Source organism: Camelus ferus, chromosome 36 (assembly GCF_009834535.1).
Source record: "Camelus ferus isolate YT-003-E chromosome 36, BCGSAC_Cfer_1.0, whole genome shotgun sequence".
Taxonomy (NCBI): domain Eukaryota; kingdom Metazoa; phylum Chordata; class Mammalia; order Artiodactyla; family Camelidae; genus Camelus; species Camelus ferus.
This window is the reverse complement of record NC_045731.1, coordinates 6,743,102-6,757,950: the sequence shown is the minus strand read 5'-3', so window position 1 is coordinate 6,757,950 and position 14,849 is coordinate 6,743,102. Positions and strand designations below refer to the sequence as shown.

The 14,849-nt window shown below is 43.1% G+C and overlaps 1 long non-coding RNA gene across 2 annotated transcripts; it reads right to left on the bottom strand.

Moving 5' to 3' along the window:
• Window positions 1-7,450: 7,450 nt before the first annotated feature.
• On the bottom strand, window positions 7,451-14,483 carry LOC116661673. Of its 2 annotated transcripts, none has more exons than XR_004317601.1 (3): window positions 14,378-14,483; window positions 12,974-13,197; window positions 7,451-10,453 (listed from the first exon to the last, which is right to left on the bottom strand). It is a non-coding gene; the product is annotated as an uncharacterized LOC116661673 (long non-coding RNA). The 2 variants fall into 2 exon arrangements; XR_004317602.1 differs by having other exon boundaries at window positions 7,451-9,494.
• Between the last annotated feature and the right edge of the window lie 366 nt (window positions 14,484-14,849).

Genomic DNA, 14,849 nt, shown 5'->3' with positions numbered 1-14,849 from the left:
GCTGGGTTTGGGAGACTGTTTCCGTAGTGATTTATTTGGTTTCCAATAAATTTGCACAGCCGTCTCCTTCAGTCGAGTTCTGATGAGTTCAGTTGGGAGGGGCATGTGAAATTGGGGCAGGCAGAGAGGTGCAATGAAGACTAGACACCATCTGGTTACCTCTCATTTTTTATGGGCCCAAAAATGCTTGTCTTGTTTTCTTTTCTCCTCCATCTACCCCTTCAGGTCAGGGAGTCGTCTTCAAGAATTTCATCCTAAAATATAAAGTAATGAAGAAGGCAGTGTGTCTCTTTGGTTGATTTCATTTGACTTGGGTTCATTGTTAAAGATTTTCCAGTGAGGATTTTGTGAGCTTTTAAAAGCTGGAAGAGCAGCACAACCAAGGAGAGAAAGTCAGAGAAACGAGTCAGCGGCCCCTGTGAGGTCTGCAGGACGAAGGCAGGAGGTGGGGCGGAGGCAGCACCGTGGCCTCCCCTGTAGCCCTGAGGCCAACGTGGGCATGAAAAGCCAGCGTCTCTTGTCGCCATGTGTTCTACCAGGTCTCCAACTAAAGGAATGCGAGGAGATTTGGGGAGGCCTTACCTTTTACCCTCTTGTCAAACATCTTTAATGCTGACTGTATTTATTCAAGATGACACAGAGATCACCTGCAGAGCTTGAGGGAGCGGTGCTTGCTTCCTGACTTGCCCGCCCCAGGCTCACTCATCAGACTCCTGATTCTTGCAGGCACTGCAGTGCCCGTGGGGGGCGCTCTGCTCCTGGGGGGTCTCTGCTCCTGTGGGGGGAGCTCTGCTCCTGGAGGAGCTGGGCACTGGAGTGCTCACATTGGAGCCGGTCGCACCAGCGCTGATCCCTCACCACGTGATGAGCCCTTTGTGTAAGTAGTAGAGGTGGGAAACAGAGTCTTCCTGTGTCTACGGAGTTCTCCAGTAAAGCCAACTTGGAGGAAAGAAAGAAAATGCCTACTGTTCCATGACTGTGTCCTAAGGGTTTAAAGCTCACTGCGGGGCACACGTGAGATCTCATCCAGTAAATACTCTGGGGTCTTGACTCTGACATGTCATGAATTTGGCATTCTCATAATGTTATTTCTCTTAAAATATGTCTAAGCAATCATTTTTGTGTGATGGTTATATGTGCATAAGTGTCCTGAAGAAACTGTTGTGGATGGAAGTGTGGGCATCAGTGGTACCAGAATGGCTGGTGGTCCTGGGGGCTGCCCGAGCTGCACACCATTTGTTACCAGCAGTCTTTCAGGTCGCATCTTATTCCAGAGCTCACCGGGGCTCCCATCTCTCACTATGTGTCTTGAGAGAATATTTGTTCAGAGGGTAGGGGACAGGGTGCTTCCAAGTCTGGGTTCTGGGGTTCCCTGTCTAAAGGTGGCACTGGCACAAATCCTTTATTCATGGGGTAATTAAGCCACACAGTCTCGTGGTTAATTTGGCCTCCCTGTCCTTCTTCATGTTAGGAGCTGGAGGGCTTGGGTAAGGCCCCCAAACCTGTTTTTGGTAAGCTTTCAGCCCTACCACACAACCTGGGTTGTCCCGTTTCAGTCACATGACTTTGATTTTTGCAGGTAGGTGTGACTCCTGGACAGTGCCTGGGACTTCCAGGTTTCCCCTACAGTAGGAACACTGAAGAAATTTCAACCCGTAAGTTGTGTTTGGGGGCCTCGAGGACAAGTAGGGACCCACAGAAAGATATCTGGATGGGTGGCGATCAGGCCCGAGTCTTGGAAGGACAGAGATTCCATTATTGTTTTAACAGTGAACTTAAGGGAGGAATTCGGGAAGGTCTGATGCAATTGAGGTTAAAAATATTATCTGGCTTTTATTGTTAGCAGTAGTGGTTTTTAAACCTTAGACCCATTCCCGCTTTTTATAAGAAATATTTTGCAACCTTTCTTTTTTGGTGCCCGGAATTGAACATCATGGAAAGTGTAACCTAAGTATAAATATGATAAACAAATAGACAGGTAGATGGAAAAATGGGGTACCTAAATTCTTATATTATGGGGTATTTTATATTTATGCTAATTAGTGACCTCTCAGGACAAAAGGCACATACAAAGGGAGTCACTTCTAATAAACTGTTTTTCCAAGCCTTACCTAACTGGGAAACAAGTGGCTTCAGAATGTTAGAGCACCTCCCAGGTCCCCGGGGAAATCTCCTTGTCAGAGTTACACTTGCTGATGGTGTCCTGTGCCAAGTGCAAGCAGATGCGGTTCGGAAGCTGCCCGGGGGCTGACTCCGGGGATTCCTTCTCCGTCTCAGCTCTGAGGGAGCCTTGCCTTTCCTGACCACAACCACAGAGGCGATTTTGAATCTCTGAAAACTGCCATACCAGTGTATATCACAACCCCCACAAGATATGTTGAATAAAGTAGAAAACTTTAAGTGCCTCCTTTAGGATAGAAATAGGATATAAAATAAATCATGATTTAAAAAATTCTAGTGCCCGAATAAGTGCTACATTACACTGGCTGCATTATTAGGTTAGACAACTTCATTACTGCTTTCCATACCACATCTTCTAGTTAGTTTTTATTTATCTTTTTTTCCCTAAAGAAAAAAATCATATGATGCATTCTTGTGTCAGAGGTGACAAGAAGAGAGCAAGTGTAAAACCGGAAATCGTGATGCTGGTCAGTCTAATATCAGCTCCGTCACTGCACAGATCATCTTAACTCATTTTACTGCAATTTTTGGAATTACCTTCTCACTTGGAAAATCCCCTGTGTCAGTTAGATTTGCTAGTAAAACAATTTTTTTTCTTACTTAGTGCATCAGTGATGTTTTCAAGATGATAAAAAATTTTGCCCATGGCATTTAAACAGTTGCTTCTTCTCGTAATTCATGGTTCACGGTCTTGTATTTGTCACAACTGGAGAACTGTGTTTTCTGTGTGCAAATTCTCATTGCTTTGGTGACGCAGGGACACTTGTCCTTACTGGATGGAGTATGATAGTAGTTGTTTGCATTCTCTCCCTAAATCTGGAGTCCTGTGTTATGATTCCTGTTAACTTAAAAAATATGAATATTGTTATTTACCTAAATAGATAACATCACACCAGTGATGTATATCAAATTGGTCCAACTAGGAATTCCAATATTAAATGAGACAGTAATTTCACAACTCACTATTCCAAAAATTTGGATTGATGGTTCAATTATACCAGGGACATTACCTGTTGTAATTGAATCAATCATTGCTTTCTTCAATAAAAGTTTCCATTCCATCTGCTCTTTTGTTTTATTGTCCTTCTGTGTTTTGTTTGCTTTCTTTCCCAAATATATATGATTTTGGATTTTGTCATTGAAAATCCTTGCTGGTTTTGCTACCTCATGCTGCAGAGAAAGCCTTGTGACTGTTTTATAGTCACTGATTTCATGGTTGTATGAGTGCTTAATGCCACCTTGCAGGGATGTGGAGACCTAATGAAGTGTGTGCATAAAAGGCTTAGTCTACATTGAGTGCAGGGTTAGTGTGAGCAGCTCATGTCATCAGTATCATAGTTAATCCATTACAATCATCCTCTGTTAATCAGTGTTATCATTCTAACGTCTCCAGGAGAGGAAATGTAGTATTCTAAATGCAAATCTTTGCCACTCTTTTAGTCAATTCAACACCTTTAAAGCTTTGCTGTAATAGGACTGTGTGCCTGGTATCCCTACTTTTGCTTCTCCTGACCCAGGACGCGGTCTCCACGGCTGATGATCCATGAGACACTGGATTCTTGGTCCCATGGCTCTGTGTGTTCTGGGACATCTGGGGACTTCAGCACTGTTTTAGGGGCTTTGGGTCCCACCTCTTCATAGCATTGCTGAGATGAGATCTGTGGGTTCACCCTCATTCTTGAGTGTATGGTGCATTTTTTCTAGAACCAACACACGCCACCGTGGCAGCACTGCTTTGACCACGTGCTGGGGCAGCGTGTGCTTGTCAGTTCTTGGGTTTAAATTTTCTGTTCAAATTTCTAAAATGGGGTATATTGACAGATACACTCCATGTAAACAGAAGCTCTGTGGGGTTTTCAGCAACTTCTAAGAGCATAAATATTCCTGAAGCAGCTAATCTTCCTCCCAACAAGTGAGGAGCAAGCCGGCAAGTCCTGGGTGCCTGTGGCGGCCAAGCTGTGCAGCCCAGGCTGCTCACCGAGGAGCAAGGAGAAAATCTTAAAAACCTACTTCCATGCTGTCTTTCACAGAATCTCAGAACTGAATGTTTTAATATTTAAAGAGGGGTGATTAGTTTTTTTATATATTATTTTATTTTTTTCCTTTTTCAGTATTATTAGGTATAATTATTACAGTTCAACTCCACATACACATTGCATGTAAATACATGTATAGAGTATACTGCATTTTTTTAGTTTACATATATGTACTAATTATTGTTTCTAAGAACAGATTAGAGTTTCAGATTTTTAAACTTACATAGTTACCAGAGGAATAAAGCCAACTACAAAAGAATAATAAACAGAATATGGTAATCCAATCACAAAGGACAGTCATATGTGCTTAAGCATATTCAAGAAATCAAAATAACAATTAGTTCATTTGTGGTCTTATTATTATTGCTATTAATTTTAGATTCCTCATAAATGAAGTCATATGGCATTTTTCTTTCTCTTTCCACCCCACTTCACTTAGAATGACAGTCTTCAGGTCCATCCATGTTGCTGCAAATTGCATCTTTTATGGCTGAGTATTATTCCATTGTAGATATGTATCACCTTGTCTTTATCCAGTCATGTGCTGATGGACATTTGTGTTGTTTCCATGTTCTTGTTCTATGTCCCTTCTGGCAACAATTACTGATTTTAAATATTTTCCACCTTAAAATCCTTCCTGAAGGAGATGTGGTAACAGGAATCAAAAACAGTTACAGCACAGGGTTGTGTGTGATGGGCCCTAGGGGCTTGGTAGGAAGGTTGGCAGAAAGGATTTCAGATTCTGATCAAATGATTCCTCCTCTTGTAGCCCTGCTGACCGCCTCTCTCACGGCCTGCCCTACTAGTCTGACCAGTCCCTTCTGTGAATCCCACTGTATTGTGCACAAATTTTTTCCAATTGGTGTCATCCCGCAGGGACCTTAGGTGAGGCACCTAAGCTCCTGTGTTGGTTTCTTCCATCAGCCCTTAACTTCCTTGGGAGCCAGGACTGTCTCATTGCCCCAAGGATTCCTAATGCCTAGTGAGATGCCTGATACAGCTGGTACTTAACGAGCACATAAGTCAAATGGAAAAACCTGATCAAAGAAATGGCCCTCATTTTTCAGACATGCCTACTTGAGTACATAGGGTAAAATGACATGTTTTCTTGAATTTGCTGTCAAATACTTCAACAAAGGACAAGTAAAAGAACAAAGGTCTGAATAAAGGAAATATGGAAATGTTTGTGAATTCCTTAATCTGGGTGATGGGCTTATTGTACTATATTTATTGATGTATACTTAAGTTATTTTATAATTTTCTTATCATTAGCTGAATAGCAAGTATTAATACGTATTAATTGAAATCCTTTGAGCCGACCAAACTTACCCCACACAAAATCCTTAATGTCCTAGTAGTGTGTCTTACAGAAATCTTTTCCCATAAAGACAGGAAAAAAGGGAAAGACAGATCCGTGCAGTATTTCCACATTGTCAAAAGACCAAAGACCGACACAAAGAAGAGATTCTAAAAAAGATAAAGAGGCTGAAATCAATGTCCTGAAAACCTAGCCAAGAATTCTAAATGTCCCAACTTAACTAACCTCAGCACTGCCGCATCAAGAATGGGGCAAGTAGAACCTTGAGGATTTTTTTTAAATAAATAAATAATGATCCAGTTCCTACCACAGGCAATTATGGTAAGAGTGAGTATAAGTTCTAACACCAACTAGTGTACAAATTATAATTTATACTTGATTCAAACTGCTTCTTCTATAAAATCTGAATCTTTTTATTCTTAAGACAGATTTGTGGCATATGACCTAGTGATAAAATTTTCAACTCGCTTGTATTCAAAAAGTTCACCAATGTGAGAGTTTATTACAACAACTATTGCTTTTTGGGAAACCCATGTGCCTTGTCACTCTCTTCCATAAGATTTCCTGTGGAAAATTCAATCCCTCATTCAGGAAGGGGCTGAGCAAACAGTCTGATGGAAAACCTTCATACACTGCAACACAAGAAAATGAAAATGACAGTGAGCAGCCCGTGAAGCCGGCAGACACACACAGCTCACGGCTGTGTTCCCGCCATCGACTTTCTGTAACCAGCAGGGAAAATGTGCATTTCAAGAAATAGACATAAACACTTTTCAGGACCTGAGCACATAATTTCCCTTTCAGGGTTTAGTGGGCTTCCATTTAATTCTATGAGAAGTGTTTAAAACAACAGAACAACAGCTGAGATATGGTTTAAAGTAACATTTGTCTTAGTGAAAATAAAGCCAGCTGATAGTTATCATTTTTACTTTATTTGATCTCACTCTCCTACTTTACCTCCCCAACCTCCTCCACAAAATGATGGTGAACGTCCCCTCCTGGGTCAGAAGGCTAAGTAGAAAGTACCAATCACATGGAGGTGTGCTTTGTTGTTTTATTTTTCAAAAGAAACATGTTTCATTCATGTGATTTAAAATTAAGATCAAGAAACAAACTCTATTCAATGAATGGTAGCCAACACATGTCGTCATAGCTGCTCATCAGGTTTGGCCCCACGTTACACACATTTACATGGACATGTGACATGTGCTGTCATGGGACATGGTGAGTGGGGACAGGGTCTCTGCTCTCACAGGGCACACAGCCTGGTGGGGGAGGCAGTGTTCAATCATTGCCTTTTTTTTAATGTACTTACAAATTATGGGAAATGCTATTTAAAAAGAACAAAGTGAGTCAATGAAAGTGAAAAATTCAAGGACAGTATTTAGGCTGAGGGAAGACAGGGAACCTCTTTGAAGAGCTGACACTCCACTGAGACCCAAAGGACAACTCCGGTGCTGCAGGTGAAGGGCAGGGACACATTGATAAGGGCTGATATCCAGAATACACCAAAATCTCTTTAAACTCAACAAGAAGAATGAATAACCTGCTTAAAAAATGAGCAAAATGCCTCAACACACACCTCAACATAGAAGGAAACTAGATGCCAAAGAAGTCTATGGAAACATGCTCCACAGCATCTGTCATCAAGGGGCTGCAGACTGAAACAGCGAGGTATCACTGCACACCTGTCAGAACTGCCAAAACTCAGAACACTGACAGCACCAAATGCTGGTGAGGATGTGGAGCGACAGGAATTCTCTTGCATTGCTGGTGGGAATGAAAAATGGCCCAGATACTTTGGAAGACGGTCTGGCAATTTTTTACAAAACTAAACGTACTCCTACCATATGATCTGGCAACTGTGCTCCTTGGTGTTTACTGAACAAAATGGAAACTTACGTCCACACACAAATCTGCATACAGATGTTAATAGCAGCTTTATTCATAATCACCAGAACTCAGAAACAACTAAGCTGTTCTTCAGTAGGTGAATGGATAAATAAACTGTGGTCCAGGCAGAAAATGGACTATTTATGGTGTTAAAATGAAATGAGTTATCAAGGCATGGAAAGACATGGAGGAACCTTAAATGCATATTACTAAGTGAAAGAAGCCAATCTGGGAAGGTTCTGCAACTGTCTGATTCCAACTGTATGGTGTTCTGGGAAAGGCAAAACCACAGAGACTAAAAGATCAGTTGCTGTCAGAGGCTAGAGGGGAAGGAGTAATGAATGAGGTGCAGCACGGAGCATTTTTAGGGTCACTAAGACAGACTACTCTGTATGATGCTGTGATGGTAGAAACGTGTCATTGTACATCTGTCCAAACCCACAGAGTGCACACCACCAAGTGTAAATCCTAGTGTCAAGTATGGGCTCTTGGTGATGATGACGTGTCAGTGTAGGTTCACCCATTGTCGCAAATGCACGCTCAGGTACAGGCGTCAATAGTGAGGAGGCTGTGGGGACAAACTGCAGTTCATACACCCAATCCAGCCCCAGCCACTGCTGTGAATAAAGCTCTGTGGGTGTGTGGACTGTCCGGCTGCTCTGGCGTCTGAACAGCAGAGCTGAGCAGCTGCACCAGAGATCAGGAGGTTTGCAGATCCTGAAATATTGACTCCCAAGCCCTTGACAGAAAAAAGTCTGCTGTGTCCTGCTCTACACGAATCACAATTCACCCTGATGAGACAGGAGAGCAGGGCCCAAACAAGGCATGGTTAATCGGACTGAAGCAATGTTTTAGTTCCAAAACCTTTGTTGAAGTCCTGCAGAATCAGTGACAGACTGTAGCCAGGAAGCGTCTGCAGAAGGAGTCGGTAGCAGGCCTTCCCGCCAGGCTCCGGGATGCCGGGGGCCACGCGCTGCACGGGGGCCACCCACTTGAAGAAGACGGACTTGCAGTGGAAGCCGATCAACTCATAGAGCTCGGAGAGGATGCTGCACTGCTGAATTCTCTCCTAGGAACGCTGAAGCACAGGGAGAAAAGCAACAAGCATCTGAACGAAACATGTAAGTGAAAAAAGACACGTAAAAAATGTTTTCCCATAAAACAGAGACCTGATGACACAGGAAGGAAGAGGAAGGCTGACTTCGTGCACTGATGGGACCGGATGCAGAAATGCAGGGAAGCAGCGCTGTGCAGATGCTCCAGACCCCCTCCGGCCCCACCTATCCACGTTCATCCTGTCCTTTTCCTAGAAAGGCCTGTATTCCCTGAAACAGAGGAATCTGCTCCCTACACATGAGACGCAGAGAAAGGAAGGAGCAAAAGAAAGGGAAAGTAAAGGAACAACGTTTCATCTAGACCCTAGTATTTGGGCAGGACTTTCACCAAACACACATCTTCTCAAAGCACAGAGCACACAGTGAGAGGCTGACAGAGTGACTGCGACTTCTGCTCCTTAAGCACCAGCTACCTGCCAGCACACGCTGCGCCCCTTACTGAATCATTACAATCATCTCAGAAACTATTACTACCCCGGCTCACAGGCAAGGAAATCTGAAACTCGGGGAGGAATTATTATCATCCTGGACAATGTCCCACGACCCAGAATTGTCAGAGCCTCCACAGACCCTGGACTAAAATTCTCCACTTCACCACGGGCCCTGAGCCTCAGGCTGAGGCCACATCAGGCCTGCACGGGCCCAGAGCACGAGTATGTGGGACAGGGAATGGTCCCACTCGAAGTGCCAGGCCAAGGCCCTCAGAAACCTATGAAATGAAACCAAATCCCCAAACTCATTTCCAACCCACTGCCCTGTCCGGGAGGACTGCTCGGCACATCTGCGCTGTCACCTGTGCACAGGCTGAGCAAGGGGCCCAGACAGTGACGTGACGTCCCAGTGGAAGTGGCTCGGAGACCACTTCATCACAGGACAGACTCTCCCGGCTTCCAACGTTAACTCTCCATTCCATTTCCAACTGGAAAGTAAGTTTAGACTTGTTTTCCTCTCCTAGAAACAAAGAGAGTGGTAACATCAGCAGGAAACTCAAGACAGAGGAAGAGTCTCCTGGCCATCTGGAAGGATAGGCCGGGGAGGGAACAGAGACAGGAATCAGAAAGACCCGTGTTCCAGTCCAAAGTCTGCACGTCACTCGCTTTGACAGTTTCCTTATTAATACAGGTGATAAAATCTAATTATGATTGTTGGGAAAACTAAATGAAATAACGTATGCCACTAGCATACGTCTAAAATCCTTCATGAGTGTCCCAGAAATGGAAGTGATCGTGGTTAGTTACTGTCTGCCAAGTCTTGGGTGCTAAGCCCACATCAGCCAGCCAGAGATGTGCCAGAGAATGCCTCACCAGCTAGCAGCCTTCTCCAACTTGGAAACTCACAGTGTCTGAAGAACAGGCAGTGGTGGATGCTTTGGGACACTCTGGAGGTAGCACTCCAGTGATGACTTTAAAAAGCTGGGGAGAATTTAGGGGACCATACAGTTCAAATACAGAAAACACATTCCATGTCTGCCCACATTCATCTCTAGCCATGATGATTCAGAGAGGAAATACATATTCAAACGTACACCATTTTCCCACATAAGTGCATCAAAACAATTTGGAAAGAATGTAACTTTCTTCTCTAGATCACACAGCGGGGATTACAAGGTTTGTACTGAGAGCCCTACTTGTAAAACATCTGCTAACATAACTGGGTCCACTATCAGTCCATTCAAAGAGAAGGATGGAAAAGAACAAAGCCAAGCTAATACGCTCCGGTTTTTGGTGGGTTACAATGTCACAAAGGAGACGGACAGGTCATCAAGGAACCACCCTGCCGTGATCACGGAGCCGGGCAACGGGGTGGGCGGCAAGATGTATGACGCAGCCGCAGCTGTGCCCGCGCTTCTAGGCAGGTATCCAAAGTCACCTCGACATGGCGTCCAATGCTTGTGCCCACGTCCTCATCACCTGAGATGTATTAAGAGAAATGAAAACTAATAAACGGACAATACCTTGGTGGGCACACCGTCCAAAGAGCAAAGTCACAGTTTGACAACTGGCCATCCCGGTTCCCTGGGATTCATTCTTGGAGAACCTTAAAAACCACCCTCTGTCCTCAAGAAGTGCTGCCTACTTGTCCGATCTTTGGCTCAGGGATACAGCACGTTCACGTGAACTTCAATGTCTGCACAGATTTGACTGTCTTTCTCCAGGTTCACTTGTCCATTCTGAAGAGGCCAGAGTTAAGTCCATCTTCTGTAAGATCAATTCCCTCCAGTGAAAACTTATCAAGCCTGCAATTAAAAGCCAACTGAACAGGACTGTCCTCAGCTAAAAATGTCACCCACCCTTCACTGCTTTCTTAATTTCCTTTCCTGGCTAATTGCAACAGACTAAAACCTCCCTCCACCCAGCTCCCCAACTATGTCAAACAGAAAGTAAGGTCCATAAAAGAGGAGACAACTCCATAGTCACCTCTGAATTCCTAGCATATACTAATGTCAATAAATAGAACTATGATTATGGCTTCTTTCCTTTAAAACCTTTCTGGTTATTTAAATGAGACCTTGGAAGAGAGCTGTTTGGGTCTAGTATCTTGATCCAGAAGACTCAGGAGGCCTTTTTCGGAATGGCTGTTCACTGATTCATTCAAAACACAACTTCTCATTCCGGGAGGAGCTGTGATTTTCTGCCAGGAGATTGTGGTCACTCTCATGCCAGAACAGCTTTAAACTAAATCCTTACTTTGGATTTGTTATTTTTCCCTGCTTCCCCAAAAATTGACTTTCCTTAATTTCTTGCCTTGAGGAATGATATTTTTCTTTCTTTCTAATTCACCCTTTATTAAACAGGATTCTCAGGATGTGCTTGGCCTTACATAGGATGAGCCATCCAACTCCCAGTGTGAGAGGCCTGGGGCTCACCTCCCGCCCTCCTGCCAGGGCAACTAACACTCAGTTCAGGAGCCAACCGGCACCCCAGGGCTTCTAAGGCTCGCGTATCTCCCAGAATCCCTGCTTTCTGGTATGACTTGGATTCTGAGGATTTCCCCTCACTTTCTTGAAAATTAGCTGTGCAGCTTGAAAGATGAGGAAGGAAGGATTTATTTCTTAATCAGCATTTTAAGGAACTTGTGTAATGAACGTTTTCACGAGTTTCTAGAACCCTCCATTGCCGAGACAGAAAACACAATAGATATTTTCTAAATTTAGGTATCATGTGCATTGTTTCTTTGCTTTTGTTTTCTTAACTACTAACACACATTTTTTAATTAAAAAAAATAAGGCCCGAAATAGGATAGAAACTTGAAGGGGCAAACAAAATTTAAGGGCAAAGAAAGAAAAATGATAAGTACTCTACAAAGTTAATATAATACATACACTATGGATCAGATCAGCAATTCTCAGTAACAGCTAATTGAAACATGACCATGAGGTAAAACGTCTCTCCTGTCAGGAGATGACCAACAGATAATAGAATTAAAACAACAAATTAAAATTCTAAGTCTGGCGAGGTATAGAAGGCTACCAGCTAAATGTGTCTTCTTCTGGAAAAGAGGGAGGCTCACCAGCTCTTTACTGTGGAGCCTGAGCCTAGGGGAGGGCGGTGAAGAACCGCCCTGTAAGTACCCAATTAGCAAAGTGGGTGATGAATAAAGAGACGTGAGCTTTGATGACAGAGATGATACTACTATTCACTTGTCCTGTAAAGTATGTCTTCACGTTCAGTGATCAATACCTCGGCGTCCTCAGGGATTGAGATTATAGGAAAATGCACAGCCCGGGCCCAGACCTCCTCTGTGAGCTCGTGACACTGCACTTAGATGTCTCAAGGGCAACTCCAACTCCACCTGCAAAGAGCTGACTTCACGGTGCTCCTCCCATAGCCGTCCTGCCCAGGGCCCCTGGTTGGGAGGGAAGGTCTCTCTGCCCCTCCCAGCTCAGGCCCATCACTCACAGATGTGACTGGACCCCTCCTTCAGGGCTCAGATTTCCTCAGTCACCGAGCCCCACCACCCACACCTGACCTACCAGGTATTCACAGGCACTCCCTCAGCACTGACTCTGGGCTGGGGACCATGCTGCACACTGTGCGAATGTTATCTCACTGGATCTCCACAACAGTCCTGGGAATTGGGTACATCACTGCTTCAATTGATTAGATAAATTGTTTCACTTCCTTGAGTGCGTCATCCAAAGTGACACGTCTACTGAGCCACAAACATGGGACTGAAAACCACTTGAAAATTGAACACTGCTACACCTCGCAGCCACCCTACTCTGATTCGTCACATCACTTTCTGCCGAGCCTACTGAATGTTTGCAAGCATTCTACAAACACAAAAGTGATCTACGAGAGCACCCCACTCCCCTACTTAAAATCTGTCAATGACGGTCCACTGCTCTTCAGAGAAAGCCTCACCAGGCCTGAGCACAGCCCAACGGCCCGGCATCCTCGTTCCCTGCGCGGCCACGCCGCCTCACCCACCACGCAGCACAGTGCCGTGTCCAGGACTGGGATGCTGACTCCGTACAACACGGGGCTCGTCTCACTCGAACAATGATCACCCTCTTCAGTGGTCACCCTCTTCAATGCTGACTCTCAGAAAAATATTTTCTCAGGATGAATCAATATCTTTTTCCTTACAACTTCCAGTCATTGATAATGAGCTCCCCCAAAAAGAGAGAAGACTTAATCCTCAGTCTCCTTATCTGTAAAGTGGGAATAACAAGGAAATATGTAAGGTTTTCAGAGAAATAAAATTCATGTGAGTCTGAGGGACAATTCCCAACATACAGTAAGCACTCAATATGGGCTTACTTAGTATTAATAAGAATATGTTGCATTCCAGCAACCTTAAATCAATGATTTATGGCTTTGTCCAACAGACTACTGACAAACAGTTGGACGAACCCCTTTGAGCAGATCAGCACAAGTGTATTGGGAGAGGTAAGCGCTGCCTCCAGTTACAGCTCAAACTCTTACATGTTGTTTGAGCATTTAGTTGTCGTTATTGAATAAAGACAGGTGTTCTTTAGTCAAAGCTCCTGAAACATAAATCTTCAAAGATAGATACAAATTAGGTTTCAAGTACAACATTCTCACTAGAAATTATTTGAAAATGATAGTCTTAGCTCCTCTGTACATCAAAAGGGCATGTTCTTAATGTATCTGACTATATACACTGAAAGGATTGTTTAAAAGAAATTAAGATGAAGCCATCCTAAATAAGTTCTCAGTATCATCTGCACAAAGCCCCACCCAAGGGTCTCATTTCTCACTTCCACATAGGTGTTGAGGTAGTTTAACCTGGGTCTTGGTTTTTATAACACAGGGGAGGGAAGAGTTGTGGATAGATTTATGTAGCAAATATAAACCTAGTGTATTTGATGTGTAGGAATCCTAGAAATAAACAAATTGATATATAGTCCCACCCTTAAGAAGCTCAGCCTTTCCATTTACAACAGCATTAAAAATAAAATGGGAGATACATTTAACAAAAATTTACAAGATTTGTACATTGAACAATTTGAAGTATCACTGAAAAAATTTTAGAAGATCTACATATATGGAAGACATCCCATGTTCATGGAATAGTAGACAATATTGTTAAAAATGTTAAGACTCCCCAAAGTGATCTACAAATTCAGTGGAATCGCTATCAAAATTCCAGCTGACTTCTTTGCAAAAATTGAAAAACTGATCCCAAAATTCATATGGAAGTGCAAGGGACCCAGGTCAGCCAAAACAATCTTGAAAAAGAAGAGCAAAGTTGGAGGGCTCACTTTAAAGGTTACTACAAATCTATAGTACTCAAGTCATTATGGTACTGTCATAAGTTTGGATACATAAATCTATGAGACACAGTAAAAATTCCAGGGGGGAACTTACATTTACAGTCAGTTTTCCACAAGGGTGCCAACAACACTCCATTGAAAGAATAGTCTATTCAACGAATGGTGCAGGGAAAGCCTGGGTATCTGCAGGCAAAGAATGAATTAGAATCTGAACCCCCTATTGTATATAACAAATAAAATTAATTGAAAATGGATCACAGACAGAAACGTAAAATCTAAACCTATAAACTTTCTAAAAGAAGACATAGTATAAATCTTTGTGGTCCTAGGATAGGCTTATGGTTTCCTAGATACAATACCAAGAGCAGAAGTGATAAAAAAAAAAAAAAACAGATAAACTGGACTTCATCAAAATTAAAACCATTTGTTACAAAAGACATCATCAAGAAAGTGAAATGAAAGGGGAAGGGGGTAGCTCAAGTGATAGAGTGCATGCTTGGCAAAAATAAATAAATAAATAAATAAATAAATAAATAAATAAATCTAATTACCTCCCCTATAAAGAA